The following is a 20,345-nucleotide window of genomic DNA, read 5'->3' as shown; positions in this document are numbered from 1 at the left end:
GCAGCAAAATGTGGGCTGCTGCATATTCTAGTAAGCTTTTGTATCAGTCAAGGGCAGAAAGCTGACATTGTTCTCCCTGTAAAACCTTGCAGTTTGTTATACTTTCTAATGAGGAGTTTTGCATTGAGTGACAATTGCTGGAACTGCTCCGGCTCACTGTAAGCAGCATGTTCCAAGTGCAGCTCCTTGGTTTGGCAGATGGTGCAATTCTTGATAGAAACCATGGTTAAGTGCCGCATTATTTAACAATTACTTACAGTGCCCTGATCACGCAGTGCCTTGGGATATTGTGCATTCTGCCTAATTGCAGTTTAAACAAAATGTATTGCAGTCATTATGCCATTATGTTCTGAGAGTATAAGGAATAAAACAGAGCAAATCAGATAAAGCTGGGCGAGACTTGAGCTGTCTGCATCGGAATGTTGGCAACTGGGTCTCTCACCCATGCAGGCCACAAAGATAATTTCCTGACTACTAAGTAGTAGTTGTTTTAAAATAAAATCTATTAGCTTCTCCACACTCAGGGGAAATGTCTATCAGCAAAACTGATTAGAGATAAGAGTAAGCAGATGTCAAAACAGAAGACCACCAAAGAACTGAGGTCCTGAAGTGAATGGGGAGAGATCCAGCAGGTAGTAAAAGTGGGGTGGATTGTTATGGCCTGATCCAGGGCCAAGGGATGGTAGAGACTGGATTCTGTATCTTGTATGTGAGAAAAGTCTGCCTTCCACAACCCTTTTTTGAGTGAATTCGTGTGTGCATGAGTGTTTCTGTTTGTTTCACAAACTCTTTCTTTCACCTAATGATTGAACGGAAATTAAGCTAATAGGGAGAACTAAGAGCCCTGGGAGGATGTTCCACAGAATTTGCTTTTCCTGTAATTGCAGAGGAGCTGAATTCAAACAATCTCCCTCTGTAGAAAGAGCTTCTCTGTAGGACTACATTCTGTCACAGACTTCAGCTTAACTAAGTCCCCAGTTTATGGGACCACATAAGGTCTAAAATAGGAAATGATGTTTTGATGGAATTTGCATTGCACGAGCTGATCCATGAACTTCAATATGTTGTAAGAATATGTAAGCTTTATCAATGATTTACAGGTAAAATCATGGAGATAAGTTATTTTGTGATGTCAAGTGATTTCTGTGGGGTTGGCATGACATTTTTCACCTTGTTTATCCTTAATCTCATATCAAAAGATGTAAAATCCCAGGTTTTGTGCTCACCCCTCTTCCCTTGCTTTCCTTTGCCAGCTAGAGAGGACAGTCGAGCTGCCTCGGCACTGTTTTGGGAGAGATGCCATGGAAAGAGGCTTCATGCAACCCTCCCCAGCTCGCTGAATTTTGGCATCACTGTACAAGGCCTGTGTGAGAGGTATTAACTCATGCCTAACCACAGTTTTACTGCTCAGCTTTGCTTCTTGGCCAATGATTAGATGCTGGTGGCCAGGAGGTGTGGAGAGCAGGGCACAAATCCCCTGCCCTCCCCGTCAGCCTGTTGTCATGCCAGAGCACAAGGAACTCAAAAGGGAGTCTCTCCGTTGCATTTTTGCTCACCTGAATCCTGAGACTCTCACATGAGGATGCAAGAGAAAGCTTTTCCAGGTGTGGAGCACTTTTGGCACCAGCTTTGACACCACACATTGCAGGTTAAGCTCTGAATTTCACACTGTCTTCCCATTCCTACAGCTATTGAGGGTGCTCCTCTCTGAGACTCCCAGCAAAAAGCTGACATTGCTTAGGCTGGGTCCAGACTCATCTGTGCTTATTTGAAACAGAGGAGTTTTTTTTTTTTTTCTGATGCATAGAACTGCTGTTTCTGCTCGGGTTTCCCTGGTTATCCGTGGCAGCTCCGCATCCATACCAGGAGGCATGACCAGGGCTGGATCACAGCCCATTAGATGTGGGGCCACCCGTGATGCATGCAGCTCATGCTGCAACCGCATAGGACCTGCAGACATAAGATCTGCTGGGGGGGGGAGGGGAGGGGGGTGAATAGAGAGAAAGATGTGTCCAAGGAAAACCAGGGGAAGGAAAGCACTTGATTAAAAATATGCTGTGTGATAAGATTGTTACAGGACTAATCTTACCCAGGCAAAGGCCACTCATGGGGATCTGTCCCATTACTAATTTGCCCGTACCTTGTAATAGCATCATCAGAGAGAGCATTCTCCCTGGGCAGGGGAGTTAACGTGGTTGGCTTCCATGCCTGGTTGTTTCCACTCCTCTTTTTGCCAACGTTGATTTCGTTACCTGATGTGGGGGATCAGGAGAACAGTGGGGTCAGGACCCATCGTTCATTGCCCCCACCCTACCAGGACCACTGCTTCCCCCACAAGAGACAGTAACGGAATATGCAATGGCTTTTCTGCTCAGGCCGTTGCATGAAAGGAGCTGGAAAAGGCCAGACAAATCCCAGGCATATGTTCTGCCTGTTCTGACAGTAGCTTTCAGTGTCCAGCAGGAAAATCTGCCTTGTTTTGCTGAAGGCAAGTCTAGACCAAACCAGCAGATTATTATTATTATTATTATTATTATTATTATTATTATTATTACTATTACTATTATTACTATTATTTTAATTCTGAAATGCATGTCTCCTCTCCAGCATTGCAGCAGACTGTGACAAGGTGAACTACAGTGATAGCCCTTCCCAACTCAGCTTGTATCTAGGTTTTGCAGCAGTCTCGCTTGCACCCATTTGAAGCTGTCAGACCCTCCCTTCAGGTCTCCAACTGCCATCCGAGAGCTGGGGCTTGATTTCAGCATGCACATACCAGCCAGACTCCTCCAGCCTTCCCACCTCAGAGTTTGAGCGGCCACACAACCATGAGAGAAGATTTACCTGGTCTTCACAAACCCTTGTAGAAAACTGCTGTTCAGCACCCCTGTGCACCTGATGTGAAGGCAGATGGAAGCTGTTCCCAGGCACAACCTTCATCCTTGGCCATCACCATTCCTTTCAAGGAAAAATGTGAATGCCAACAAGGACGTTAAGAAAAAAAAAAAGTACAAACTACTGTTTTTTAAATTTCTTAACGTGTTTTCTTTAAAAAATGCAGAGCTTCATCCCTACTGCTGTTAGTATGAAGAAGAGAAACTGATGAAAGCCACAGTAGATTTGCTTCATTGGATAACATAATACATCATTCAAAAGGTAAGTTGCAAACAGTGGTCCTAATCTAATAACATTAACCATAACCTCTGCTCCTCCCCCCAAATTCCAGCCACTTTGAAAAATCTGTCTTCTTGTCCAGTGATAAGTGATTTTTTTATTGATGTGATATATCCAATAGTGAAATGGATTTTCCTTTTTACAAGGTATGACACTTTTTGCTACGGAGTATTTCCATTACAAGAGGTTTTGATTGATTCAAGAAGAGTCCTAGATAATAGCAGGCTGATCAAGAATAAATCAGCCTGAATGTTGATGTAGAGTTCCCACTGTTTCTAAGTGGGTTAATACCATTCCTACTAAGAATGTGTAATGTTTGGAAAGGTTGCTTCTAGTAAAACAACTACAACCTTATATCATTTGCTTTCCCTCAGCTTGGCAAATACTCATATTTTTCACTTTCCCTTCAGGTAGAAATTGTCTATATGACCTGAAAAACTTTGGTCTTTTGTAATGACTAAAGTTGAAAGCAAACAATAGTGGCCTATGCCAAATATTGATCTGATCCTCAAAAGGGCTGGCCAGCTGCAAGCTACTTTAAATGGAAGCTGTATGTGGTTCAAGCTGCCTTTTGATCAGACTGCATCACTTCCTGTCTTATTTCTGTGTTGAAAAACAGAGATCTGTCTTCCCCAGGGAAAGTTGAACTGTGTCACCCTGCTCCTCTTTCCCCTCACTCCCTTAATTCTTCCTTATTTACCTGCTCCCACACCAGTTGCTGGATAATGAATACATTGCTTAGTCTACATTTTTTTTTTTTTTGTGCAAGCAGAGAAAAACATGCATTTCTGGAGACAGAGCTTCTCTGACTCACACAATACAGGGTGCTTCACCCACAGATATCACCACTGTGCTGAACTGCAGCATGCCCCTTTTTTGGTGCAATGCCTGCTCAGGTGGAGCATCGGCATGGTGGGGAAGGGCTGCCAGAGCAGTCAGAGACATGGTCACAAAGACACTTATTGGAGGGGCTTGGTCATTTATAAATAGACAATGGATGTATTTTTCCGTTTCATGCTGTTGCTGGAAAGCCATGCATCTCTTTGTGAACTTTGTGAAGAAGAGTGGGCACTCTTCTCTCTGTGTTTCTGCCCAGAATGAACAGCTATTGCTCCTCCATCACAAGTGCACTTGCTATATTTTTAACTTGCCTGTTGTAGAGTCAAGTCCCATGCAGACCTGTTACACCTCTTCACGTCCAGACATTTTAAAATATGGGATGGAAGTGGGACTTCTCCAGGCCTCTCATGCCTCATGGACACCCTATGAGGAACATGGTTTATTCCCCATTATGCCAAAGGAGACAGACCCACCCTGAGCTGGCACTGAATCGATGGACTCTGCTTCAGGCGTGCTCATCACCTCTGTGTTTTGGTGGAACAGTCCTTGGTGCAAGCAGCTCATTGATGATTGAACTGGAATTGGTGCGTGCAGCACAGAGCCAAGCTCGACTCTGCCTCCAGCTCTTCACTGTTAGCCAACCTTGCTGTGACCACAGGCTGGGACCAGTACCAGTCCAGAATTGCTTGTCTTAATCGCAGCTATTTTAGTGGAGACTACAGCTTCCGTGGGAGTAAATTGTCAGGATTTGGGAAATGCCAAACAGAATCAACTGAAAAAGTAAAAATCTTTTTGTTGGCATCCCTACACCACGATTTTGATGTTTGAGAAGCCTTTTCCTCTCACTTACACCCAAAGACAGTCGATGCATTAAAAGCACAGCTTTGCTCCAAAACAGTCAATTCTGGATTTGCATAGTACTTTATTATTTTTAAGAGAAACTGGCTTACTTCCAAATTAATACACCACAGGCTGAATGAGCTAAATTTAAATACCAAAGTAGTTTGAATGGATATTTAACAGCAATCTCATTTATTTTAGTTAGCATTTTCACTTATTTTTTCAAAGTTAAACCAGATCTACTGCATAAGAATGAGTGTTTCATTAATTCTTATAAGAGTTATAAGAAGCATATGTTTTAAAGCTCTACTTTGTAACATAGCAAAGTATATTTTAGACATATTTATTTACATAATAGCCACATTAAAAGAAATTTTCATATGGAAAAATGTAGCAATACCAAGCAACGGTTTCCACAAAGTTTAAAAAAATATATTAATGATATGGAGTGAAAAGAAACAGGAAAAATTTTAAAAATGAAATGAGAGGATGTGATTTTTTTGAAGTGTTCAAAGTGAGCACATTTCCACTCCTATCACAAAGCCAGTGGAAGCAGAGCAGTTTACAGGAAACTAAGAGAATCATGAAAAAAAAGTCCTTTGAAAGAATTGAAATATCTCACTTAGAAATGAGATTTTCATCTTGAAAAGGTGAGAAATGTTGGTTTTGGCATTGCTGTTCTGATCGGTTTTGGATCAACTAACATTTTGTTAAGTGCAGTATGCAATATATATAAAATATGTAAAATAAATTATCTTACTATAATATATCAATAACTGAAAAACGTATCAATTTAAATGTTTTGACAATATCAACACAAGAGTTGACACAAAATGGCCAAACCTCTTCTGATGAACGATTTTGTGAAATATTTTAGATTTTGACAAAAAAACCCACACTTTTCTATGGAAAAAACAGCAACAAAATAAAACAAAACAAAATCCCCCAAAAACAACTCACCAACCTCTCCAGCATTTTATCAGCTCAGTTACCCTAAGTATCATTGAAAAGTGTTGCAGCTAATAAACATACTACATCAGCACATCCTTCTACTAGAATTAAAGAGCAGCTAATGTAACTTCCACTTGTCTAGGAAAATTTAGAAGAAATCAACAAAACTATTTGTTTTACAGGCTCTATGAGCTTAGAAAACTGTAAGTCTGGCCTTACCAAGAATTTGAATTATCATCTAAAATAATTTATACAAGATGCACTGAAGAGAGCTTATGTATATAAAAGGTGTTATTTTTTGCTCTGCTTTGACTGACATACTGTTGCTTCTGTAAGCATGCCTATTAAATAATTGAGGCTATTTTCAAAATCTAAGATTTTCATTGAGGATGTGGCTTTTTTGCATCAGGTACATTTTTTTGAGGTGAGTACAAGTGATTCATTTTTTCTGTGAATGTTGGGAGAACATCACTAAGATCAACAGGAATTTTGCTTTCAAAAAACCTACAAGATTGGACTGATTATGTCCAAGACCTAATGGACCTATTACAGAGCCTGAACCCATTAGGCTTGAAAACCACTAAGTGTGAGCCAAAACCCAAATAGATTGGCAAGTATATCAGGAAAGCAACAAAATCATCACTGCCCTGTTATTCCAGGGGTTTATTTCCTTGTGAAGTAACAATGCTTTTGACATGTCCCTGCAGAAAGTTGTGTAACATCCTGCTCCATGAAGGCATGCATTCCTGGAAGAGCGGAGGTCCTGAGAATGTCAAAAGCTCTTGAAAACAGGTCCAGCTTCCACTTTGCCAGACACTATGGCAAAGACTACTCTGGGAGCTAATTTTGGATAATGAGCAATCAGCAGGGGCAGAACATCCTGTAAGTATCTACAGCTGAACCCTCTTAAACAAGATTGGGATCACCCAAAGCTTTTCTCATGGGTGTTAATATAGTGATTAAAGTTCACAAGAGGCTTGTGGTTTTATTTTTGTCTTGTCACATGCAATGGCAACTAGGCAGGAAAATTGTCTTAATGCATTGATGTTGAGGGTCATATGTGCAGAATGCAAGATATGCTTATGTTGCAATAACTGCTATATAAATTTAGTCATGGCTGTTGTATAAATGCAGTTGGGCAAAGATATGGCAGCATACTGAGAAATATTATTTGGATAAACTTACTTTCATTGGAACATCTGCTTTAGCTTGCCAGAATGCCTTGAAGTACTAGTTGTATGTAAAACAGATATTTTCATGGATATTTGTAACCTGCGAATGTGTACTCTATCGCTGTGAGAGATGCCTCTTCTGAGTCAGCAATGGCTACTGATAGCATTGTATACCAGCAGATTCTGTCATCTTTAGTTTTGTATGCTTTTCCCCACAAAAGCCAATCTGAGCCTTCCTACACATATTTTTTTTTTTATGCAACTTTTTGCGGGCGAGAAGGGAGCGGCAGGAATCACCAACGTTTGGAAGGTTATCTACTCAATAAAATATGTAGGGGTGTTTCTTCCGCTTTCTGTTTCTATTCTTTCTCACCTTTGTATTTAAAAGACTGTCTTGAACAGATAGGATCCTAAGTGAATCTTATCAAGGTCAGAGCTTGCTGTTCTGGCACAGATTTGAATACGAGACTTTGTAGATATCTGATTCCCAAACATCTTTGGAAGCCATGTTTACCACCACTAGTTTGCCTGTAATTGTGGTCAAATTTCTGCTTCCTTTGTTTCATTTCCATTTTTAGGAGAGGCATCCAATTTAGTTTAATCTAATCAAAAGCTAATTTAATTTATTCTAATCTAAATTTAAAAGGGTTATGTGAACAATTTTTTTGTTTTGGAATTTGTGTTTTTGGCTACTGAGCCAAACGCTGAGAACAACTTAAGTTTTATGGTGATGAATTTAAATATTTCCATTTTTCTCTCTTAAAACTAAGTTACTTGCTTTAGAAGAAATGTGTCTTTTTTCTTTTTTTTTTTTTTTTTTTTTTTTCCAGTCAGAAGAAAATTAAAACTCACATTAATGGTAGTTTTAATCTCAAGACCTGCTACAATGGTCACCATAAGCAGAAGTCATTCAGGCATGTAGAGAATTGCCCCAGCTACAGGCCTATGGCATAATTGGGGAAAGTTTTCTCTGATTCTGCCTCTTGGTTATGTTCCACTATTTTTAAAGCTTCTAGTTTTTTTTCCAGAACTGGCACTCACCTACACATACAGTAGTTTAGGAGAGGCTTTCATTTGTCACCTGTCTCATTCATATAACCATATAACCATATACCATAGAACTACACTATACAGGACGGAAAGCAACTGCAGAAACTACCAAAAGATAACCTCTGCCTACATCAGCCTATAATTTGGTGATTTGAACTTAAATCACTCAAATGTGCTCAAGTAACAGGATAGATACCAAAGAGTGTTTTCTTTAAAACCACTTGGTGAACTTATGGGAATAAATTCTTTGCACACATTGCTGGCTACACACAGCTTTGAGATTACAAGCTGTGATTTGGTTGCTCAGCAATAGACATCTACATGCTCACATATATCCCCAGTGTACCATACCTGCGTCTCCTATATATTTATATCATTATCTAGTAGCCTTGTCCGATGCCTATGCAAGGGAAATTGATCTCAGCCACTTCTGTCCATTTAGTCTTGAAAACAACTATCTCCATGTTTGAATGCTGATGAGCATTAGGGCTTGACAGCCTTGTTCTCTATCTCATTGTTTTATCACAAGCAATACAACAACCAAATATTTGTCTAAACTATTTTTACTACTTTTTGTATGTGTGCAGAATATAAGTAAAGGGTTGAGACTACATAATTTGAGGCAGAACTGCAAGAAAACACAAACTAGAAAGAATTTGTTATGCAGTTTGTCCCAAACTAGTTTACAGTTGTAAATACATAGATTTTATATACTAACTGCTGAAATTCTTTGCATAAATATAGGGTGATGTGACAGAGAAGAAAAGCAATAAAGAAACTCAGTTTCATAAATAGTTTCAGCAGATGTTCTTGAAGAACTGCTGAGACAGTTCTCATGCTCAAATCTGGGCTGGATCATAGGGATGTATGTGATCATGTTCACCTGGGTGTTTGATAGACTTGAACATGTTATTATAATCAGAGAGAAGAGGAAGCAAGGGGGAGAACACTATTTGTTTATCACAAAAGCAGAGGCAAACATTTATGACATTTCAGCTCAAATGCTGAACTTTTCTCTGCCTTGACGATTTGGTAGTAAAACTTCAGGACAGGGTCCAAGTCTCTCCTATTTTGTACCTGCAGTGCCAATCCTTCTCAGCTCACAGGTGATCTAAGCTGTAAAGGTTACACACACAATTAGGGCATTGCAGGGTGAGATTTTAAATTCTTAAATCTGTGAAAACTGGTGAATGCAACAGCAGGTTGCTATTGATATCAGGGTGGCAGTAATTATTTATTGGAGTGGTAGTCCTGTACAGGGATAGCTATCAGTAGCTATCTGGGCACACAAGGAACTGCCTTCAGTCTCTCTTTGGTCCATGGATGCACCCCACTCTGTCACCACTTCTTTTATCTTTTTTTTTTTTTTTTTAATCCAAACTGAGCATACCCACTCTATCTAAAAGATGCTTTCAATGTTGTTCAACATTTCCTTGAACCTCAACTCAGTTGCCTTTGTCTTCTTGCTGCTCTATGTCAAAGACGAAACATAGAATCATAGAATATCCTGAGTTGGAAGGGACCCATAAGGATCATCAAGTCCAACTCCTGAAACAACAATGATAAAAGGACAGGTTTGGTCCATTTCAAAGTTGGATTAACTTCTGATTAACTTCTGGTGTAAATGAGCAGGATCTTGCATGTTATGTTCAGTGTGAGCAAGGTGACTGCATCTGGTGCCTCTCATCATTATTCTCAGTGCTGCATCATACTCAGTGAGGTAAGATGCCACCTTGTCACCTGTCACACAGGAGGTGGCACTCTCCTGATCTAATCCACATGCAATGGAGAGAGGTTATGTGTTAGTATGTGCTGGGCACCAACTGGCTGGAAGGCAACTCCGTAGAGAAGGACCATGGTTCCTGGTAGACAACAAGCTGGTGATGAAGCAGCAAAGCACCCTCATGGCAAAGGCCAATAGCATTCAGGGCTCCATTAGGAGGAGTGTTGCGAGCAGGTCAAGGGAGGTGATCCTTCCCCTCTGCTCAGCACTAGTGAGGCCACACCTGGAGTGCTGGGTCCAGTTCTGAGCTCCCCAGTACAAGAGGGACATGGGCATACTGGAGAGAGTCCAGCAAAGGACCACATAGATGATGAAGGGACTGGAGCATCTCTGCTATAAGGAAAGGCTGTGAGTGCTGAGAACTGGCACACGTTGCCCAGTGATGTTGTGGGGTCTCCATCCTTGGAAATCTTCAAAATCTAAATGAACACAGTCCTGGGCAATCTGTCTTAGGCAACCCTGCTTGAGTTGTGGTAGCAGATTTGGTGATGTCAAAAGGTCCCTTCCGACCTCAGTGTTTCTTTGATTCTGTGATACGGTCATGCTTCGTACTCTGTAGCTCTAAATGGAATACTTGCATAGGATTGCCTTGATAACATAAAACTCCAACAAATATATTTCTTTCTTCTCTGTGGATTTATTTATTGTTTTAAAAATATTGCTGATATTATTTGTTAGAAACTTGACACTTGAAACTGAAGCAAATAGGTTTGATGACTGTGCCTCTAAAGGCTAAGCAGTGGGTTGTATGATGTCTTGCCATGAAAATCCTGCTCTTATGGACAGGATAATCTTTCAACACCATCCCCTGTGGTCTTCAGATTCTGCCCTGACCACCTTTAACTGCACAGACTTTTTTGCATGCACTGAAAAGACAAATGTTGCTGGTGGCTGTTTCCTCATCGCTAGCTTGAATGTGCATGTCCTGTTGAGCGGAGATCTTCTCACAGGCCCACTGGCTTGCACAAGGTTAACTCTAGACCTTAAATTACAAAGTGAGTATTAGGACCTGACGGGGTTTGATTACCACAGATGCTGGGTGTATTTTTCTTATATGAAATGTCCAGAACAGTTCTTGAAAAGAAGGTCTAGTGCATGTTCTAATTATGAAAGTGGTTTTACAACATAAAAAGCTTTTCTGTGAAATATCCATTTGGTGTTTTCCTATGAACACACTTTTGAACTGTAACTCTTAACCATGAAGAATGTTCATGTGTTTTTGAGTCCTTGTATGATAGCTACACACAACAAAAGTTGTTAATGGTCTAGAATGGCACATAGTAAAAGCATGAAAAGTGAACCCAGAGGGAAGTCAACCATTAACTTCAGAAGAAGAAAAGCTTTTGAAGTTGGAAATTTGCTAGCTATGGAAGCTTTATCAATGCCTTACCATTTACAGTTTGCTCTCCAAATGTGATGCTGGGTTAAGGGCAGAACAGCTGGAAAGAGAGTAACTTTATTGTCAGCTTCATGGGCCTCTGATTACAAACACATGACTGCATGGCACACTCAAGTGGCAGTCAGACCTGCAAGTAGGCTACGCTGAAGGTACGTCACCAGTCTTGCAAGTGTTGTCATCCTGCAGAACTGCATGTAACTAGGACTACAGCAACATTTAAAGAGCCAATCTTTGTAGTTTATTTTACACAGAAAGGAAACAGCATGTCACATTCTTCCGTCATATTATTATGAATAAAATGTTTTAATATTGCAAAATGAAATATATGATACATATGGGTTTGTGTGTATACACACACAATATGTGTATATACATACAAATATATATAAATATACATGTGTACACATGCACACATCTGCATACATTTATATGGTGCCAGTGCATACAGAAGGCTATAGCCAAACTGTCTAAATAGTGTACTGGACTAAGCCCAAATTGTCCTGCCTGTGTGAAGAAATCCTTCAGAATATATTAAATAACTAATGAAAAAAAGAAGATAATAAATTGAAAGCCAAGGAAATGTGGCAAGATTCATACACTTTTTAGACTACATCCCTTTTTCAGAAAGTGCAGCATAAATGACTGTTAGCTATCTGACATTTTTTCGTAAATATAAACCCCATATAATTCAGACTATTGTTTTCATGTTTACCCTTTAAAAACCAAACAAATTGTAATAAGCAAATAATAATTTGCTGTGTGGCACAGTAACAAATACTGTGTTACTGCTTTGTGTTGTGTCAAGGTGTGTGGTGAAGCATAGCCTGATGTCCAGCTTCCACTCTACCCCACAAACAAAAGCCATGCAGAAGTTAGTGGGTACAGTAGATGCGCTGCAACATTTCTGCAACTGATCTGCTGGACAAAAAGATATGTATTTTTCTGTAATTTCACGCATCTTAAATAATACCAGCCATTACAGATTTACATACTCTCCATTAACTATAAATTTCAGATTTTGAAGGCAGAAGAGTTTCTGCTTGATATTTATTCTGAATCTTTTGTCATTCAGTTACTCTGCTTAAAACTAATATTATTATCGCTTTTTCACTCTTATGTTACAAATTCATTTTTATAACTTCAGCTATATATTGGCGTTCAATTTGTCTGAAACCAAATGGGAATGATCTATGCCCTCAGTTGTCTCTAAAAATGCAGCCATAGCTAATAAAGATATTGTAATGAATTGGTGCTTAATTCAACAGCAATTTTAGCTACAGCACTAAATTCATTTTTAGGTACTGTTTAATCAAAGAGCAAATGGCAGTAGCAGAGTTGCCTCTTTAGATTATAAATAAACATAGCAAAATTATTGACAAGCCAATGGACAACAAGAAAACCTATCAAGGATCTGTGGAATCAGATATGGAAGAATCCTACTTTTATCTCCCACTGCCCCTTGCTGATCATCACTGCTCTCCATTTCTCTACCTTTCCTGCATATTCAGCAAGTGCCAGGTCAATATTAGCCAAGGATTTTTCCACTAACATCTATTCTAGCTGACAGGGATGGCGACCGCCTGTTAACTTGGTTGCCACAATCCCTGAGGAGCCTCAGACAGGGATCCTGTAGCACTCAGGGTGATACAAAATATAGAGACTGTCTCTTGGTCTGCCTCAAAGCAACCGCAGCCTAAATACATGTCACAGATCCCACCATGCAGATAGCTGCAGCAAATGAATCACACCAGCACTTGCATACTCAACACCCACTGCTGGCACAGGTAGTGCTCCAGGCAGTGGGATGGAATGCTGATGCAATGGGTTGCGTGCCTAAATGGACGTTGAGTTCTCAGTCCTAAAGAAGCACTAGCAATACTTCACCCCTGGCATTACCTTTCAGCTAGGATTTGAGTTAAACTATCAAGTAAACTAGCAGCCTGCTTTGGGTGTCAGGGACACCTGAGAAGAATCAAGTTGAAATTACTCATACAATTAATTATATAAAGCTCAACGTAAAAGTGCAGGTAATCCTAGATGCCCATTTTCAACTGATATCTCTATTTCCTTATTGGTATCTGTTAATATTTCAATGACAATAAGCTGCCCGTACCCCCTGGCTCTACTGTCAATTGCATTTTTTTATTTTTTTTTTTTTTGAGTTCTGGTGATGCTTTCTGAGTTGCTTTCTTTTTATTTTTCTTCTTTTTATTTTTTTGGTTTATATTGCCACATCCTTTAAAAATGTATACAACAGACAAAACACCCTCCCCATGGAAGCCATTTATTTTCCCTCCATATGCACATCCCCACACTTACTCACGCATCTATTTAATGTAAATAGAGTAGGTAGGGAGATAGCTGTAAGGGAGAATGTTGTGTTTTAAAATCATTGGAGACAGCAAAGTTATGCTCCCTCTCTTTAATAATAACAAACCAGTGCTTATAACTCTTATCAAGCAGTCTGTGCAACGTCTGCATCCTTTCACTAATTTCAACAAACTGTCCTCGGGAGTGGGAAGATTAGCTGTAGGGTTGTTTATTCTCAATGGAATTATGTCCATGTTCTCCTCAAGTGAGAGAGATAGGAAAATAAAATCTTGTTTGTATCTCATCTTTCCTGTGTTCCTGCAGTGGGAGAGAATAACGCCAAGTGAGTTAAAATGCAAGCAGATGTGGGGCTCTTCCATCTTAGAGGGCTTTGCAGCCTGCTCATGTACCCGAGTGGGCATGGCTGAGGTTGAGCGGGTCCTTCTTCAGAACAACCCACACTGCATCAAAAGCCGAAACATTTCCCTCTTGCTAAAATAAGATAAATTTAATTGATTAGTAAAATAATTGTTGCTCACATGCATATTGCCTACAGCAGCTCAAGCCTGAGCTCTGGTTTCATTTCTCACTCTTGTAACAAGGCAAGAGAAATATGTTGGTAATGAAAAGATGGAGTCCGTGGTGCAAACTGCTTCACTCCAAATCCAGAGAAATTGTAGGATGAAGAATGTTACAGTGACTGAGAAACCAGTTCACTAAAGAGCATACAGTACCCCATAGTGCACTATGTTAGTAGGCATTAATTACACGATTGGCATTAACAGAAGAGAACCTCTGTTATTCTTTTCTTTTTTTTTTCTTTTTTCTTTTTTATTTTTTCTTTTTTCTTTTTTTTTTTTTTTTTTTTTTTCTTTTTGGCTCAAAAATTTACTATTTCCTCTGCTTCATAAATGCAGATTTAGATCTCAGAGTTTGAATGTTCATTGTGGTTTACTTCAGCAGGGGAGGAAGTAAAAGATATTGTGCGCAAGCATTACAAGTGAATAGCCGACATTGTTATTATTAGTATTAGTTTGTTGGTTTTTTTTTTGTTTGTTTGATGTCTAAGAAGCCAGAAAGAAAAGTTGTTTGGGGTTAGCTTTGACCTAAATAACAAGGAGCTAATTTTCTTTGCAGGTTCTCTTTCACTTTCTCTGTTTCTCCCTCTACATACTTAAGCTTATGTGTGTCTGTATATGCATGCAAATATACATATCTTTGGGTTATATTGTGTGATTTGTTTAGGCAATTCTTTTATAACTTAAAAAGTGTGCTTGATTTTGAAACAAAATGGTTATTTGGATCAAACACCAACATTTTTGTTTTTAAATCCTTTTGAAAAATTAGAAAAGAAAACCGTTCAGATATTCGAATCTATTTTTTTCTGACTTTCTTTTCTAAATTGCACAGGATTTTAGAGATAAATTCATTCAGCATACATTGCATGTTTCAGTAATTACACTTGTATGAAAACTTTGCTGAGCCCCAATGTGGGTCTGTAGCAATAATAAGGAATTCACAGTTATCTCTCTCTCTCTTTTTTTTTTCTTTTTTTCTTGGTGTGTGTAGGGGGAACAGATCCATGGAGTAGGTAGTAAGGGATAACTTTGAACTCAGCTTCCAAATCCCAGGGGAGGTTATACTCTATAGTGTAAACTCTACATCAAGAGGGACTATGTTGGGAGGTGATAAATCAAAAAGAACTAACATGAAAATAAGAGCTTGGCTTTATTAATGTCAAGCTTATTTGCATATGTTTTTCTCTGTGTGCAACCTTGTCTTCCAGTTTTGCATTCAGTGAGGCACGCCATAAGCCCCACTTCCAAACTTGCAGCCCTGCAAACCAAGTGACGCCAGATTTTTTCCTGCAGAAAGCTGTGCTATTATTTTTCTCCAGCATTGCTGAGGGAGTTCGCATCTGCCGCGTTTATCTGGGGTGGAAGAGGAAGCCTGCAGGCAGCATGATGCATGGGCGGCAAGGGCCGGCATGATGTCATGGCGAGGGAGAACAGAGCCCGGCTGTGTCGCACACGCTGGGCAGGGAGCAGCCACCTTATCAATTAGGTAACGTCTGGGGGAGATTGGGGGGGAATTTCATGACAGTGCCCTGAGCCGTGTCGCTGATGGAACCTTGCAGTTTCTCGGTGAGCGCCGAGATCACACTGACATGACCGACCTGGGGGAAACGACGGGGAAGGGGCGAGGGGGAAGTGATAACTTCCCTCCAAAAAAAACCTCCATGAGGGCTTTGCACTCATTGGGCTTCCCATCGAGATGTGGCAGCAATGCTGCTCTGTGTGCTGTGTGACAGGGGTGGAGGGATGAAATGCTGCTTGTGTTTGCCCAGCTACCCAAGGGCTACGAGTCCTGCTGAGGAGACGTGGGGAAGCTTGTTGGGGCCCCTCACAGGGAGTTTTTCCCTCAGCTCATTGTTCCAAAGACCTAAAAGCAAAGGTCTGTGTGAGCAACAGCATGGAAAGTGCTGACCTCTCCTTTATAAAGGGAAGGTTGGGGATTTGAAAGCAAATGTATTTGTAAGGAACAGCACAGCACTCTGGTCTCTCTCCTACAAGAAGTTCAAAGCCACCACAAATGAGGGGCCTTGTCCTCCCAGTACCCTGTCAGGAAGGTGTGCAAGCAGCACCTGACTTCCTGTACAAAATGGCATGTCCCAGTGCTGCCTCACATCCACAGAGCGCGCTCTGTAGCTGTTTAAGGCCAGGACTGCTTCAAAATGGCGGCTGTTGTTGTGGCCTAACCTAAGGGCACACAGCACAGGAGCTGAGCTCACCCCCTGGTGAGCACTGCTAGGCCTTGTGATTTATCCTCCCTCCCTGAGCTCCCTGCCATACTCATGGAGCCCTGGCAGTGTTCAACGATGCTTTGCAAACACATAGGGAGAAATGTGCCCCGACCCGAGAGGCTAGGAAGCAGTTACAGCCATGAGTTTTGCTCCTGCCAGTGTGAGGAGACCATGGCTTTCCTCCCTGCAACCACTGTCCTCGTGCCAGGGGGGCTCCACGGGGGCTGCTCCCGCTCCTGCTCCCACCGAAACCCGGCATAAATCAGGATTAGTGCCGTGGCATCTGGGGAGCTGCGCCAGCAGCGCGTCAACGCGAGAGGGAAATCAGGCCCCACTGAGCAGGCTCCCCGAGTGACATGTTTATTCCTGCTGAACTCCCATCCTTTATCCCAGTGCAGAGCAGCCCAGTAAGCCCCTCTAAGTCCCTGGTATGTTAAACTGATATGGCAGCTCTGCTCTCACTGTGCCGGGAGGGAAGGCAACGAGAAGAAACCAGTGCTGCATCCTTTGGCCTTGCTGGTCTGGGCCCTGCTGTAGGACTGACCCTTTCTTTGGGCCAGGGTACAGCCTGCAACCTGCTGATGGGGCAGGAGAGAGCAATAGGGAAATGCTGAACAGAGCAAAAGCAGGCCCTCTGACCTCCCTCCTCCCTCCCTTGCCTGGTAGCAATTGATTTAGGAGCTTTTCTTAAGTAAAAATTTCATCATGAAAGAGCTTTCTCCCCAGAGCTGCTGAGAAATTGTGGTTCCCCCACCCCCCCCATTAATGTGTATATATATATATATATATATATATATATATGTTCGTATATAGGAGTATACAGCTTTCCTGACCTGAGTTGCAGGTACTTGAACTAATGGGTTTATTTGCCCTCCTTGACTGGAAAGCCATATGCAGTAGTAGGGCTTAAGGTGGCACAAAAGAAGATTGAAGCATCATTGCTAAATGTTTGAAAATTCCTCATGATGGATTACGAGGGATAATAACCTTGACCTTTCCTCTAAGGCTGGGAAGAGCGCTTAGGAGATGGCAAGTAGGTTTCCTAATGTGTTTAACATTAGAATTTCAATAAAAATCAAGTACATCCACAGTCTAAGGGATACTCTTAAGATCTGTGGTATTGGGGAGATAGATTTTGGGTTGTTTCTGAGTCCTTATGAAGGATGCTTATCCTTCTAGAGGTTGGACACAGGACATAAGTGCTGTGTCCTGAGACTTGCTGTTACGTGCCAACGCCTGAGCAGGCCCTCCTGAAGCACCCAGGTGTGTCGCCAGGGTATCAGGGATCTCTGCATCCTCTCCTGTGGAGTCCTTCACAGGGTGAAGGCCTCAATACTCTGTGTTCCACCATGATATTTAAAGTATATATTTTTAAAATCCCTCAGAAAGAAGAAGTGAATTGTACTTGATTAGAACATATCACACCCATATTCAGGTCCACAACAAGTGAAAATGTCCAAACTTTCTTCAGTGAAAGAAAGTTCTTTCTTTCTCCCCTCTTCTTACGGAGGTCTTGTCACATATAGAAAACTACCTGCTGTGACATGAGCGGAGGCACTCGGTATTCAAAATTGTAATAACAAGTGACAGGGACCCCACACTGGACTAGACCCAGTAACACTTACTGAAAAAAAACAGGAATTTTCATTAGAAAAACCCCCACTTAGAATGTGTGAAAAAATGAGCATTTTTCTCACAGGAAAATTAAGACAATTTAGACTATGGAAAATTCTGTTTTCTCTTACTTTCTTATTGTTTTCCAACACTCACCTATCAGAGTAAAGAAGTACAAAAATATTTTTCCCTATTTCATTTTCTTATATTGCTCTTTTCCAGCTTGAAAAAAAAAAGTTTTAAGCTATTAATTCTTATTCCCTTAGAGAAAATGCTTTAATTGTTTAAAGAAGCTGTTTAAACAAGAGATGTTAGTGTCTATGTTAAAACCTTACGTTAGCAATTTATGCAATTACCTGCTTTCCTAGACAAAAGAAGGAAACAGAGCAAAAACATGGAGAAGGGGGAGCTTATTATCAATATTGTGGAATGTTCGTCTTCCAAAATAACAAGTAATTTCAGAGCTTTTAGAAAACTAACTGTTTAACTGAACAAAGATTTTGTTTCCTGAAAGAATCCACTGTCACTTCGGCAAGACATGCAGTGAAAGCATGCCATTGAAAATGGTTTACTTCCAAGGTCTTAGCACAAAATGTAGAAGTAAAATGCACTGCTTTGTAAGTAATTGCTAGTTTAAGACAAAACAATGGCACCTAGTTTATCCAAATCATTCTGCCTTTGCAGATGATCTTGTAAGTGTATTCTCTTTGGACTCGATGATCCTTGTGGGGCCTTCCAACTCAGGATATTCTATGATTCTATATTCTATGATTCTGCTTTTTAAGAGAGTTTTAAGGAAGATGTGATTTAAATCCACAGGTAACATGTACAAGTACCTTCTAACCAGCAGCTCTACCAGAGAATGAACTATTAATAGCTCTTTAAAGATATTTGGTTATTGATACCAAAATGTAGCTGGGCCTAAAATGGAGCATCCCTGAATAACAAGCAGAGATTTCCTGGGGCTTGGAGCCCTTCTTTCCTTCAGCCAGCACAGAAATAGAGGCAGCAATAGTGCAGCAGCTGCAGCCACCCCCCTGCATAGCTCTTTGCCTGCTGGGCACTTGCAGGATTCGAGTGCACTTAGTGACTACTTACTTAGTGAACATTTATTTAAAATCAGCAGGTTTTGTAAACTTTCCTGGCAGTAAATTCATTATTTGAGCTAATTGAGAAGATTAAACATAAAAGGATTGTGATACAGAAATTCACTAATGAAGGCTCGTGTTTGGGGAAGAGTCTGATCTTCTTTCATGGTAAAGTATCAACTCTGCAGGTTATCGTCTCCTAGCAAACAAACCAAAAGGGTCTCACCCAGCCAGATGTTGACTGAGACCCTGGGGACCATCAGCACCACAAACAGGCATGTTAGAGGGCAGAAATAGTATATGGAAATGGCAGTTCATTAAGTATCTCAGAAGAGATGGATGATGGTCTGAGAGACTACCTAAAAACCATCCAGGAGAAGATATATATGACCCTGGCATGGCTGCATGGGCAGAGAAAGGGACTGACCTGAGGAGAAAACTGTATTTTATTTTTTTTCCCCAAAGAATTGCCCTCTGTCCTATCAAATTCACAATCAGTATTGATAATTGGATTCAAATACTAGTTTCAAAACTTGAAATGCATGCAAATGTGGACTAATTTTAAAGCTGTAGAAAGAAAAAAATTATGAAGTAGAGAAATGGGGGATTTATACATTTTTCCAGCTGACAGAACGAGTCTGTCTGGTTCCCAATAAAATTGGTTCTGTTTGATTCTTCCCTATCTAAAAAGCCTTGTCAGTAAACCAGAATCAGTAAGATTTTCCCTCTGTCTGCCCTCCTGGGGCCTGATTTTCCTAATGAATGTGTTCCACTTGCAGAGTTAAAAGTTGCAACTGCAAACTCTCATGTTCATGCTTTCCTCAAAGACCACAGGAGCTGCCTTGACTTCAGGAACGCTGCTCATAATAATAAAGCTGAGCCATAGAAGGGTTTCCAGAATCTGGATCACAATTAGCTGTGCTCTTGGTTTAAGAACAGTTATTATGGACATCTCAGAATAAATATTTCTTAATCTTATTGCACAACATTCAATATGTAAACAGCTTGCACACACATAAAGAAAAAGATATAGAAGCAGCTGATAAACAATCCCTTTCTGCTCACAGTGAGGGAAGAGCTTGCACAAACCCAAAGACCTTCCCAGCACCACTTTCTTGATATAATTGCTCCCTGTCCCAACACAGTGCTGCTCGTTAGGGAGCAGACTGAGATTCAGCTCTGGCTTGAACTATGAGCCAGAAGGTACTGAAACATAACACCAAATCCCTGTCCCACCTGATGAAGGACAAAAAGTATCTGCTCCAGACCTGTGATTGCATCAATGCACATCACATGTAAGAAAACTCACACCCAAGGAGGA

The 20,345-nt window shown here is 40.7% G+C and overlaps 1 long non-coding RNA gene across 1 annotated transcript; it reads left to right on the top strand.

The window, feature by feature from the left end:
* Window positions 1–1,252: 1,252 nt before the first annotated feature.
* LOC121066039 lies at window positions 1,253–5,006 on the top strand. Its single transcript, XR_005817472.1, has 3 exons — window positions 1,253–1,374; window positions 2,608–3,156; window positions 4,335–5,006. It is a non-coding gene; the product is annotated as an uncharacterized LOC121066039 (long non-coding RNA).
* Window positions 5,007–20,345: the final 15,339 nt, after the last annotated feature.

Source organism: Cygnus olor, chromosome 2, assembly GCF_009769625.2.
Source record: "Cygnus olor isolate bCygOlo1 chromosome 2, bCygOlo1.pri.v2, whole genome shotgun sequence".
NCBI lineage: Eukaryota > Metazoa > Chordata > Aves > Anseriformes > Anatidae > Cygnus > Cygnus olor.
The sequence above is the reverse complement of the archived record's forward strand: the minus strand, read 5'-3'. Positions and strand labels throughout refer to the sequence as shown.